At 37.0% G+C, this 12895-nt stretch overlaps 1 protein-coding gene across 12 annotated transcripts in view; it reads left to right on the forward strand.

The window, feature by feature from the left end:
• The window catches only part of PPP1R9A (protein phosphatase 1 regulatory subunit 9A), a 321025-nt gene that overhangs the window by 89156 nt on the left and 218974 nt on the right, over nucleotides 1-12895 (forward strand). Inside the window, exon 1 of one of the 12 annotated variants that reach the window (XM_058525844.1) lies at nucleotides 1869-1972. The exons of the other annotated variants lie outside the window; for them this stretch is intronic. The gene's annotated coding sequence lies outside the window, so the exon portion shown is untranslated. Of the gene's footprint in view, nucleotides 1-1868; nucleotides 1973-12895 lie in introns of those variants that run through there. 12 annotated transcript variants of the gene reach the window in all.

A 12895-nucleotide genomic window follows, 5' to 3' on the forward strand; every position in this document is an offset into this window, starting at 1 on the left:
ATTTCTTGAAATAGATTCTCTGCCCCTTTGTCTTGCTCTTCTCCTTCCGGGACACCTATAACACGGATGTTAGTGTGCTTGATGTTGTCCCAGAGGTCCCTTAGACTGTCCTCACTCTTTTTAATTCGTTTCTCTTTTACCTGTTCAGCTTGGGTAATTTCTTCTAGTCTTTCGTCCAGCTAACAGATCCGTTCTTCTGTATCCTCTACTCTGCTTTTGAGTCCCTCTAATGAATTTTTCATTTCCAGTATTGTATTCTTCATTTCTGTTTGGTTCTTTTTTATATCTTCCATTTCTTTGTTGACATTCTCACTGAGTTCATCTGTTCTTTTCCCCAGGTTAGTGAACATCCTTAACACTCTTAGTTTGAACTCTCTGTCGGGTAGGTTGCTCATTTCTGTTTCTCTTAGTTTCTTTTCTGGGGTTTTGTCCTGTTCCCTTACTTGGAATGTATTCCTTAGCCTCCTCATTTTGCCTCTTTCCCTGTGCTTGTGTCTACGTATTAGGTAGGTCAGCTACATCTCCTGCTCTTGGATAGGTGATCTTATGTAAGTGATGACTCAGGAGGCCTGCACTGTGCTTCCCTCAGTTCTCAATATTCCAGGGGTGACCCCTATGTGGGCTACGTGTGTCCTTCTGTTGTGGCCTGTTTGCTCTCCCTGTAGATGCACAGGGAGGCCGAGTTATGCTCTTGGTCAGCTGTTGTAATGCTCAGCTGCTTGTAATTGTTGTGGGCCCTTCAGTCTCTTTATCAGGTGTGGGGAGCCCCAGCACAGTTGGCTGCAAGTTCTAATACCACATTTGTGTTGTAGTATTTCTTTTAAGTGAGTAGGCCTCCGGCGTGGCAGGTTGTTAGGCTCAGGGCCTTACAATTGCTATAAGCCTCCAGCCTTTAGGTTTCTTGTCATCAATCTGAGGATTGCAGCTGGGTGGGGCTGGCCTCAGGCATGGGAGCAGCCAATTATTTCAGGCTTTGGAAGGTGGGGTAAACGCCCTATGTGGGTCTTTGAGAAGCATAAGTCTTCTGCAGCTGACAAGCCCTGCGGCCCACAGGTCCACACACACACAGTCAACACAGTCCTGCCCTGTGTGCGTGCCCCGACCTCCCAAAGCTGACCCAGTCTCTCTACGCCGGGAGCCCCACACACTCCACCACCGCCCCACACTCTCCACCTGCTCCTTGTGCACGCCCTGCCCCACTGAAGTTGGCTCAGTTGCCAGGCTGCAGAGAATCCAGTCACCAATCTGTGCAGGCCCACACGTTGCCTGAGGGCTTGTTGTTGAGTGGGGCCAGTCTCTAGGGTGGGCTGCCTGCCCTGGCTGAGCTGGCTGGATTAAATCAATGCTCTAGCGGGTGGGGCAGACCCTGGGCTAGCAGGCCTCAGGGAGAACTGGAATGGTGTCTGTGTCAGCACGCCCACACCAGGCTGCAACAATGGCCACCGGCAATGTCCCAATCCCTGGAGAGGTCTCACCTCTGACCGAGATGCACTCCGGGCCTATTAGGTGAGTCTCTTTTCACCAAAGCACTGTGCACCTTTCTTTCTGGTGATTTTAGGTTGCTTTTTGAAACGAGTGAGTTTGCGTGTGGGCCCTTTAAGAGCCGGTTTTACTTTCTTTGTGAACCAGCTTTTCTGGGAGTATTCCTCAATGTTTTAGTAGCAGGCAAAGTCAGATATTCTGCCCCTCGTCTCCATTGTGGTGGGTCCACAATATGCCCACAGCGGGTGCGCTCCCCGGCTCAAGGCCCCCACTCCTCCAGGAGGCTGCGTACCTGTGGGCTGCTCCCGGGCGGTCGTGAGGCGCTTCGGCTTGTGAAGGCGGCATTTTTTCTCTCCAGAAGGGAGTTTTTGCCTCTTCTACCTCAGTTAGGATTGTCCGTTGTTGCAGGAGTTCCTCTTATCCAGTTTTCAGTTCTGTCTCAGGTAATTTTTCCACGAGTAGTTGTAAATTGGCTGTGTCCACGGAGGAGGTGAGTTCAGAGTCTGCCTACACCGCCATCTTGAATTCCTCCTCCATCTCAATCTAATTTTTCTGCATACAGTATAGCATTTGTTGAAGGCAGGGAAACATTGCATTTCAACTAACTAACGGTCAGGGTCAGACAGAATTACTCCTCCAGTGCTCCTGCTCACGCTACACAGAATGGCATTTTTGTGTGTCCCAGGCCGTTGATGTCTCTAATCACTTGACAACGTCTTTAATTCACAAAAGATCGCATCCTCTATTGACTTCCTACTCAGTCTTGACCACGTGGTCAACTTTCAACTGGCCCTTTTGGAAATCCTTGATTTCCCTATTCTTTTTTCTTTACATCTTGTCCAGTTTTCCAATGTCCAACCTAAGGTAGATCATAATTGTATGTTTTTTTGGTTCTTACTCTCAGTCTTCCAAGCATTAATTGATATAGTCATGAAATTGGCTTAATTAATGTTGAGTTTTATTTCCCCTGCTAAGTATGGTCAATTCTAGAGAAACCAAAAGGACACTTATTTATATAGTGTCTTTTTTTTTTATAACTGATGTATTGAGTTCCTGTCATTTCAATGGCCTTGGGTTAACATTTTACATATATTTTCATCCAATTCTAGCTGCGTGATAGCTACAAGATTCACCTCCCCTTCTTTTCCACTGCCTTTGCTCAAATTAAAGAGCCTAATTATTCTTCGATTACTGGCTTATTGCAAAAAAACCCCTAACAAATTGCCCTAGTTCCAGTATATGTATTTAAATTCATTTTAGATGTTGCTCTCAGATATTTCTAAGCTACAGTTCTTGTCATATTATGCTCTTGTTTAAAAATTTGCAGTGGCTTGTCATTGTCTTACAGTAGATTCTAAAGAGGGGAGAGCATATTTAAGTGAAAATACAAGATGATGCACTAGGATATGGGAAGAACAATATTAAAATATTTTTGTATTATTACAGTAGTGAAGAGTATATATTTTATAAATAAGTGAATAAATATAAAAGTATGGAATGAATTATTTTTCTAATAAATGTACATGATTATTAATAATTGGCAACCACTGGTATATACAGTGAAATCCAGGTTACTTAGTCGGGCATTCATTTCCTCTAGAACCTTTACCTCAACCACTACTTTCATGTTATATCTTTATTCATTTTTTTTTGGATGAATTAAGGCTTTAGTTTTTTTTATTCTTTCATTCAACAATGGAGCACTTACCATCCTTTTTTTTTGATTGAAGTATAGTTGACTTACAATATTGTATTAGTTTCAGGTGTACAACATAGTGATTTAGCATTTATATACATTATGAAATGATCACCACGATAAGCCTAGTAACCGTATGTCACCATACCAAGTTGTTACAATACTATTGACTATATTCCCTGTGCTGTACCATTACATCCCTGTGACTTATAGTTTGTACCTCCTAATCCCCTTCACCTATTTCACTCATCCCCTGACCCCTCTCCCCTCTGGCGAGCACCAGTTTATTCTTTGTATCTACGAGTTTGTTTCTGTTTCATTTTTCATTTGTTTTGTTTTTTTAGATTCCGCATATAAATGAAATCATATGGTATTTGTCTTTCTCTGTCTGACTTATTTCACTTAGCATAGTAACCTCTAGGTCCATCCATATTGTTGCGAATGGGAAGATTTTAGTCCTTTTTATGGCTGAGTAATGTCTCATTGTATATATACCACAGCTTTATCCCTTTATCTATTGAGGGACACTGAGGTTGCTTCCATATCTTGGCTATTGTAAATAATGCTGCAGTGAACTTAAGAGTGCATACTGTATATCTTTTTGAATTAGTGTTTTTGTTTTCTTTGGATAAATACCCAGAAGTGGAGTTGTTGAATTATATGGTAGTTCTATTTTTAATTTTTTGAGGAACCTCCATACTGTTTTCCATAGTGGCTGCACCAGTTTACATTCTCACCAACAGTGTACGAGGATTCCCTTTTTCTCCACATTCTTGCCAACACTTGTTATTTGTTGCTTTTTGACAATAGCCATCCTGTTAGGTGTGAGGTAATATCTCATTGTGGTTTTGATTTGCATTTCCCTGATGATTAGAGATGTTAAGCATCTTTGTATGTGCCTTTTTGGCCATCAGTATATCTTCTTTGGGAAAATGTCTGTTCAAGTTCTCTGCCCATTTTTTAATCAGATTGTTTTTTTGATATTGAGTTGTATGAGTTCTTTATATATTTTGGATATTAACCCCTTACCGAGTACATCATTTGCAAATATCTTCTCCCATTCAGTAGGTTGCTGTTTCATTTTGTTGATGGTTTCCTTTGCTGTGCAAAAGTTTTTTAGTTTGATGTAATCCTATGTGTTTATTTGGCTTTTCTTGCCTTTGCCTGACAAGACAGATGCAAAAAAATATTGCTAAGACTGATGTCAGAGAGCTGACTGCCTATATTTTCTTCTAGGAATTTGATGGTTCAGGTCTTACATTTTTAAGTTTTTAATCCATTTTAAGTTAATTTTTGTGTATGGTATAAGAAAGTGGTCCAGTTTCATGTTTTTGCATGTAGCTGTCCAGTTTTCCCAATACGATTTATTGAAGAGATTGTCTTTTCCCCCATTGTATGTTCTTGCCTCCCTTGTCATAGATTAATTGACCATACACGTATGGGTTAATTTCTGGGCTCTCTATTCTGTTTCAATGATCTATGTGTCTCTTTTTATGCCAATACCATACAGTTTTGGTTACTATAGCTTTGTAGTAGAGTTTGAAATCAGAGAGTGTGATACCTCCAGCTTCGTTCTTCTTTCTCAAGATTGCTTTGGCTGTATTTTTCAAATACATGATCTACCCTTGCATCATTTCGCAGCAATCTTTTTTTCTTTGAATGGTCATCCTAAATTTTAGGTGCTTCATTGCAGTATAGAGTTTTGCCTTAGATTATAAATTACTCTAGGGCAGGGTTTCTTAACCTGTATGCTATGACATTTGAACCAGATAATTCTTTGTTCTGGGGGGCTGTCTTATGCATTGTAGGATGTTTATCAGTGTTCCTGGCCTCTACTCATAGATGCCAGTGGCACCTTCTCCCCCAATTTGTGACAACCAAAAATGTCTCCAGACTTTGCCAAATGTCCTTTAGGGGGCAGAATTCTGGTTGAGAACCACACAAGTGTTCCTCATAAATATATGTAATATGTAAAAAACAAACAAACCAATAAATGTTTACTGAATTGAAATAGTAGCTTTATTTCAAGGCCCAATTATACTGTGTTGAAATGGTAATTTTTATTTTATAGCTTGTGTCTACTAACAAATACATAAAAACTTGGAGAAGAAATATAGTGTAATCCAAGTATAGTATAAATAAAAGAATTAGCTTTGGGTATCTATTAGATCAGTTTTAAATTTCATGCTTAGTTTTCCATATGTGGCTATTAGAAAAATATAGAAACTAAGTTTCAGTTTTTTTCTTCTGTAAAATGGAGATAATATCTATTTCATAGTTTTGTGGTGAGGATCAAATTAGATGATTAATAAAATAGGCTAAACCCAACTGAAAATCAGATGCCTTTGGTGGTTGTAGTTTGGTGGTACCTTTTGCTCCATTTTAACATTTGCACTCTCTGATTTACATAAGAGATTTCTAGGGGGAAAACTTACTTGAAATCTCCCTACAGTTGGCATTTAGATATATATGAACTTTTAAAATGCATTATAGAGACTCCTTATAGATTTCTGTATATATTTATTTATAGAGTAGATTGCAGGAAGGGACAATGGGTGAGAGGCAATCAACCTTACTGTGGGATCTTATTTCATTAGGGTGGTCTACAGTAACAAACCCAAATGTTTAATGGCTCAATTCAGTAAGTTTATTTCTTACTCACATAATAGTCCTGGCTGCTTCAGATTGGCAGGGCGTTCATTCATGAATTGAGGCTCCTTCCATCTAATGGAGTCACCATCCCCATTGTAAGCTTCATTGTTGTCCAAATGGTGGAAGAGGTAAGAGTGTGGGAGAATCACTTCCACGCCCCTAAAAACAATGATCTGGAAGTGGGACGTATAAATTCTCCTCATATTCTGTTTGTTCTTCCTTTGGTGAGAACTTGGTTTCATGGACACATGTACCTCGGTGGAGACTGAGAGAGAATGGATTTGGCTTTTGCTGTAGACTCTTTTCCCAAAGAAAGAGGATGCTGCATATTCTCTTGACAAGATCTATAGCATTCTTCTCTAGCATTCAGCTGTGCTGGAATTCTTACCCCTTGACCACAAGATGTGGTGGCTTTCCAATGCTATCAGTATCTAGGTATTGGGGAATTTATGGGTGCCCCTTTGATTAGCACCCCTCTAGACCCATCAGGGCTGGATCTGGATGACGTGTGGTGGTAAGTAGAAGTCAGGAGTAGTCCATGGACTCTTTCAAGCGCTTCTTTTGATTCCTGAGAATACTGGGGAGTTGTGCAACCCTGCTAAACAGTGGGTTTCTGGCAGCCAAGTAGGTAGGGCTTAGAGTCATTGGCCAAGCAACTAGGAGCTTAGAATCATTGAGAACCAATTGAAATGAGAGAAATAAGTATATATTCATAGACTGGTGAAGTTTGAAAAATTCTGGTTACTTAGATATGAAGAGGCTAGATACATGGCACATGGCTCCCTTTTTCAGTAGGCCACATAGCCCAGCTAGGTAGAGAGGAGGATAGAGGGTAGAATGACTTAACAGATAAGTAGTGCTCCTTGCCAGATAGGGTAAATGGCCCTTCGGGTTTTATAGGCTGACCAGTGAGCAGCAAATTATTTGATTTTAAGAAAAACAGAGACCTTTGTATTAAATCACTCATTTAATAAGTGATATATCCTATTAAGACCCTTTCCATGCTAGACAGCTTATAAAAACATATTTAGGATTTTTGGTACTAAACATTCTACTATTACTATTACTATGGTACTATTCAGAGGGTACAACATGTTAATAGTTCTAAGACTTAATATCAAAGACTACTTGCATATATTAAATTTCATACCTTCCTTTAAATGCAATCTAATTTCTGAACTTCTCCCATTTTTTCTTTGCAAGTTTGATAATTATCTCTGCTTTTAAATAAAAGGGCATTTGTTCTTTTAATTTTACTCTGTCTTTTGGTTTCTGTCACTGAATCCTACTCATAATGAATTTGTAGCAAGCAGCAGGGGGGGTCAAGTTGTGTAATAGTTAAGTTGAAGTTGATGTCTTTTAGTTTAGCTATTCAGTATTGACAGTGTATTGTGAGCAACACAGATGAATATCATTTGTAGTTAGTAGGTCTTGGAACAGTGTTTTGTCTTCTCCTTTGATTTACCTTGAACTATATAAACAAAGCACATAGTTAAAAAAAACTTTTATATGCTACTCTTTTAAAAAATTGTAATTATTTTAACCAGGAAGAAATTCATCAAATTGCAGAGTGGTTATAATATTTTAAATACCTCTCATTGGTAGAAATAAAATATATATATTTCAGAGACTTTGGGGGAAATTAAAAAGTTCATTCTGAGCTGCTTTCTATTGCTATAACAGATAATGTTTTCAAAATTTGAAGATAAACAGGAGGATTTGTTAAGGGAACAATATTCTTGTATTGATGTTCTGTGTTTAGTTGTATATGTTATTGTCCATAAAAATACACAAGTTCCACTGATGTCAATATTGCACAAAGCAAGTGGATAAAAATGATGAACTGGATGATCTGCCTGAGAGAAATGCAGTCTGAGAAGGGAATTTTCCTCTTTGAATAGAACTCTCTTTAGACTTGGCCTGAATTTCTTTAAGATAACAATACTGCCTTTCAGAATTCAGCCTTTCTCTAAAGATATTTTTCATATCAGCATATTACATGCAAAATACCTCATGTTAAACATTATGTTAAATTTAAAATGAGAATCATTCAAACATTAGTTTCTGAACTAAGCACATCAAAATTAATTTTATACTTTTAACATTACAATAGAGCATTCTTTTATGAGGTTGATTTTTAGATTATCTTACAAGTAAAAGCATCTGAAAAATTTTGGCAAGCTTGGTCTTTTTAAGACTAAGTATTACTTTCTTTTTATAGGAGAGTCCTGGCAGATTGTGGTCTGTTTTGTGAACTACTGATTGTAGGGGGAAATAAAGATGCTATTTATTTTTTTTGATTTTCTTTAAACTGAGCAATCAAGTTAAAACCTACGATAATGTTTCAAAAGTAATCACCATATATGTATTTTTATCATTTTATCTTTATTTTCTCCGTAAACTATTTCTTTCCTTATCATTCCTTAATATTTTTCATTTTATTCAATTAAAATTTATTAATCACACATTTACTGCTAGTCAGAAATTATCATGAGGGCTAACATCTACTCTGTTAGAGGGACAGCTGTTCAGTTAAAATAATTCACAGCTGGATGGCTAAATATTCTGAGAGAGAGTGGACTAAATGAATCAGTGTCAGCTTGGAAAGAGAGCGTTTTTTTTTAAACTCTATTCCACTTTTTTTTTGAATGACTTAGATGACTCCCAAATCATGGAGTCTAAGTCAAACTCAGCTGTCTGCATGGAGTTCAACTTTGCAACTCTATGCAAAGTTGAAAGGAATAGCTAATATGTTGAGTGGAGAAATTAGAATTAAAAATGATCTCATTGGGCCAATATGCTGTCATAGCAAAGAAAGTGTAATTTAGTATGGATAAATGTATATGTTTGCATTTAAAGATACACAAAATAGTCACTTAAGTTCAAGAAAACTTGGCAAAATGGTCTCAGTTGACTACATATTTTATAAGAACCAACAATATGATAAAGCTACTAGAATTGCCAAAGTAGCAAAGGGCTATAGTAGTTAGAGTTTCAAAATGAGGTTTTGCAAGGGGCTCCATGAACTCTGTTATCTGCTCCTCAGGAGTATCTGTTCCTTCTAGATTTCATCTATTAAGGAATAATCCATATCGATGTACTAAGGACATCCATACTAGTGAACAAGATCGTGCTTTGAGGAAGAGATATTTTATTTGGAGGAATGGCCTGAGAGGTCTGGAGAAGGAGAATACTGGGGGGCTTGATCTGAAGGAAAGGTTTCTGGCAGTGGGCATAATCCTTCTTATGGAAGGCAGAACTAGGATCATTGAGCTGGTAGAAATTTTAGGCAGGTTGGTTATTAATGTAATAATTTCAAAACTTGGAGCCATTCAATATTGGATTGATTGGGCTGCTGCATGAAGTGACTAGAACTAAAAAGTGAATCTCCACAATTGCAAACTACAAGGTTAATATACTAAAATCGTTTGTATTCTTATACCATAATAACAAATAATTGGGAAATGAAATTAAAAAGAATTCCATCTATAGTAGTGCCAAAAATCGTAAAATACTTAGGTATAAATACAACAGAAGATGTTCATGACCTCTACACTGAAAAATACAAAATATTGCTAAAAGAAACTAATGAAGCCTAAACGAATAGATAGATTAAACCATGTTCATGGATTGGAAGACACAGTATTGTTAAGATAGAAATTCTCCTCAAATCGATCTATAGATTCAACCTAATCCAAATCAAAATTCTAGGAGGCTTTTTTTTTTTTTGGTAGAAACTAACAAGATGATTATAAAATTTATATTAGAAGCTCAAAAAATCTAGAATAACCAAAGCAGTTTTAAAAGAAGAACAGAGTTAGAGAACTTACCCTACCTGATTTGAAGACCTACTGCAGTAATCAATACAATTTGGTGTGGTGAAATTATACAGAACAGAGCATCCAGAAATAGACCCACCCATATACAATCAATTCATTTTTAATAGAGATGCCTTTTGTGAGACAATTTTCTGTGATTCTCTGAAATTTCTACACATCTTCTGAGCAAGAGGCATTGGCATCTTTGTTCCAGACTATCTTTGCACAGATGTTCTTATAGCAAACAGCTTTGGGAGCTTGAGATAGTGCCTTTCTCTGGGACAGAGACTTGATTTATTTTCTCCCAGGATGATAAACGTGTCTCCCACTCAGGCAAAGGCTGGGTAGATTTTCTAGCAGCCTCTTTTTAAGAGTTGGAGTTGGAGTTTCCTAAGTTTATGGTTCCCGAGCTGTGACCCATACTCACTGTATATACAGCCTTCACCTGAATTTACCTCTGCATTTCCCCTGTGGATGGACAAGGGGAACCAATGTAAACATGAAACTTGTGCTGCCTAACGTGCTGGGAGTAATAAAGTGCTTTATCTCTGACCCAGAAGTCTTGGATCTTCTGCTAGCATCAAGGAAGCCATGGCAGGCGAATTTGTAGCTTGCAAGTAGGGTAAAATCTCAGATCTTTCATAGTTCTTGACAGTACTGAAGGAATTAAAAAGGGAAAGGAAAGTCTTTTCAGCAAATGGCACTGTATCAACTGGATATATATTTGGAAAGGAAATGAACATCAACCCTTACCTCATACCGATGTAAAAATTAACTTAAAATGGCTCATACTTATAAAACTTGAAACTATACTACTGATAAAAGAAAATATAGAACTTAAACTTTTGCAACCTTGGGATATGACACAGCAAGTCATATCATAGAAGAAAATATTGATTAATAGGATTTTATCAAAATAATAACCTTTTTCTCTTAAAAAATCCATTAGGGAACAAAAAGGCAAGACTGGGAGAAAACATTTACAAAAGATATATCAGACAAAGGACTTGTGTCCAGAATATAAAAAGTACTCTTTCAATTTAATAATAAACAATCCAATTAAAAAATAGTGGACAAATGTTTGAACAGACACTTCAGAAAAGAAAATATATGAATGATCAATAAGCACATAAAAAGATGACCAGCATAATTTGTCATCAGAGAAATGCAAAGTAAACATCACAATTTCATCTTACTACACGTCCATTAGAATGGTAAGCATGTGGGACAACTGGAACTTTTATACGTTGCTGAACATATGAACGTAATGTAAAACGGCATAACTACTTGGGTAGATAGTTTGACAATTTCTTAAAAAGTTAAATACGCGATACACTCCTACTTATTTACACAAGAGGAATGAAAACATATGCCCACACAAAGATTTTTACATGAATGTTTATAGCGGTTTCATTTGTAATAGTCAAAACTAGAAACAACCCAATGTCATCAACAGGTGAAGGGATAAACAAACTGTCATACCCTTACAGTGGACTACTATTCAGCAGTAAACAAAAACAAACTGCTGATACATGCAGCATTATGGTGAATCTCAAAATAGTTACACTTCAAGAAGCCAGACAAAGAATACATATTATATAATTTTATTTATATACAGTTATAGAAAGCCTAAATGAATCTGTAATTACATAAAGCAGATCAGTGTTAGCTTGGCAACAGCGGTAGAGTGAGGGATGGATTGTAAAGAGTTGCAGGGAAGTTCTTGGGGCTGGTAGAAATGTTTGTTATCTTGATTGTAGTAATGGTTTCTTGGGTGTATCTAGGTCAGGACTCATCAAACTGTACATGTTAAATATATGTAGGTCATTGTATGTCAATTAAATCTCAATAAGATTGGAAAAAGAAGACAATTTTAAATTAAATATTTTACTATTTTTTTTAGAGTATTAGAATAAAAAGATTAAAAAAGAATATTCAGTTTTCTAAGGTCAGCTTTATCGTACAAAAGAGCTACATTTTTATTTGCTTTGTGTATTTTTGATTATAGCCTCATGAATGATTAGCCTATGTATTTACTTTTAGGTCCATATATCCCATATGTTTAGGTTTGGGGATAACATAAAAGTAATATAACTTCATTTGGCCTCGCTTTTCTCAACTATAAATTTAGGGTTAAATCAGATCACCAAAGATTCTTCTATCACTGAAATTCTGTAATTGTAATTGTGGATAAATTGGGCTTTTGGGATTCAGAATTACCTCACAAGAGAACACTGTAGAGAGATCAGGAATGGCTAATCATAGAGAACATGTTAATTCTTTCAAAGAGTAAGTATTAGGACAAATAATAAGGACAAATATTAGATAACCTTCTTAGGGATAGGGGAAGGAATGTGTGTTTACTTGGCTAAATAGAATATGTGGAGCATGGGTGTAGAGAATCAAGTAAAGGGGTCTTTTGTAATGTTAAGAAAAAAGTGCTTTTTATGAAGTTTAATGCTCTTAGAATATGCTTATAAGTTTTACTCTAATATACTTTTTACATAAAGAACATACTGTTTAACACATCCAATTTCATAGACAGATGTTCCCTGGTGACAGAATGAAACACCTACAGCAGTTGTGTGTATCAGGGCTGCACTGATAGAATAGCCCTCTTTGAGTGGCGCCTGAAGCAGGAAGAGAGCTTTACTGACCACACGTTGTGGTTTCACTCTTCAGGCCATGCTTGGGCAAACAGTCTATTTGCGGCTTGGTCTCAGAAGAAATTCTCAGAAGTTATTTTTAAAAAGCCAAGGAAAATAGAGCTCCTGTTTTTGGTGCATATGTCACAGCTGGGCCTCTCTGTTAGAAGAGCTTCATTTAATATTTTTTGCCTTTTGGAGGGTGAGCTCTAGACTACATCCTAGACAGTGTAGCATTGATAAAATGTTAATATACAGAGGTTCTGTGTATTCTTTGCACCACATACTTTCCTTTCTCACACTGCTCTGCCACAAATCTTTTTCATAGGGTGAGAAAGTGTTTCATGGATGGCCAAGCCAATTTTTAAAAGATGGTGTGAAAACATCAGTTGAAATTTATTATTATTATTTATTGTTAGTATGTCTTACATTAATGGAACTTTCTAGTATTCTGGAAATGTATGCGGGTTTTGAGCCCGTTGGAGGTAGGCTAGATTTTACTTTAGAAAAATATATCAGGAAAATGTTTAGGAAAATTGTGATTGAGATAATCAGTATCAGGCAGTAACTCATGTGCAATTCAATGCATATTGAAATGATAA

This window comes from Diceros bicornis, chromosome 3 (assembly GCF_020826845.1).
Source record: "Diceros bicornis minor isolate mBicDic1 chromosome 3, mDicBic1.mat.cur, whole genome shotgun sequence".
NCBI lineage: Eukaryota > Metazoa > Chordata > Mammalia > Perissodactyla > Rhinocerotidae > Diceros > Diceros bicornis.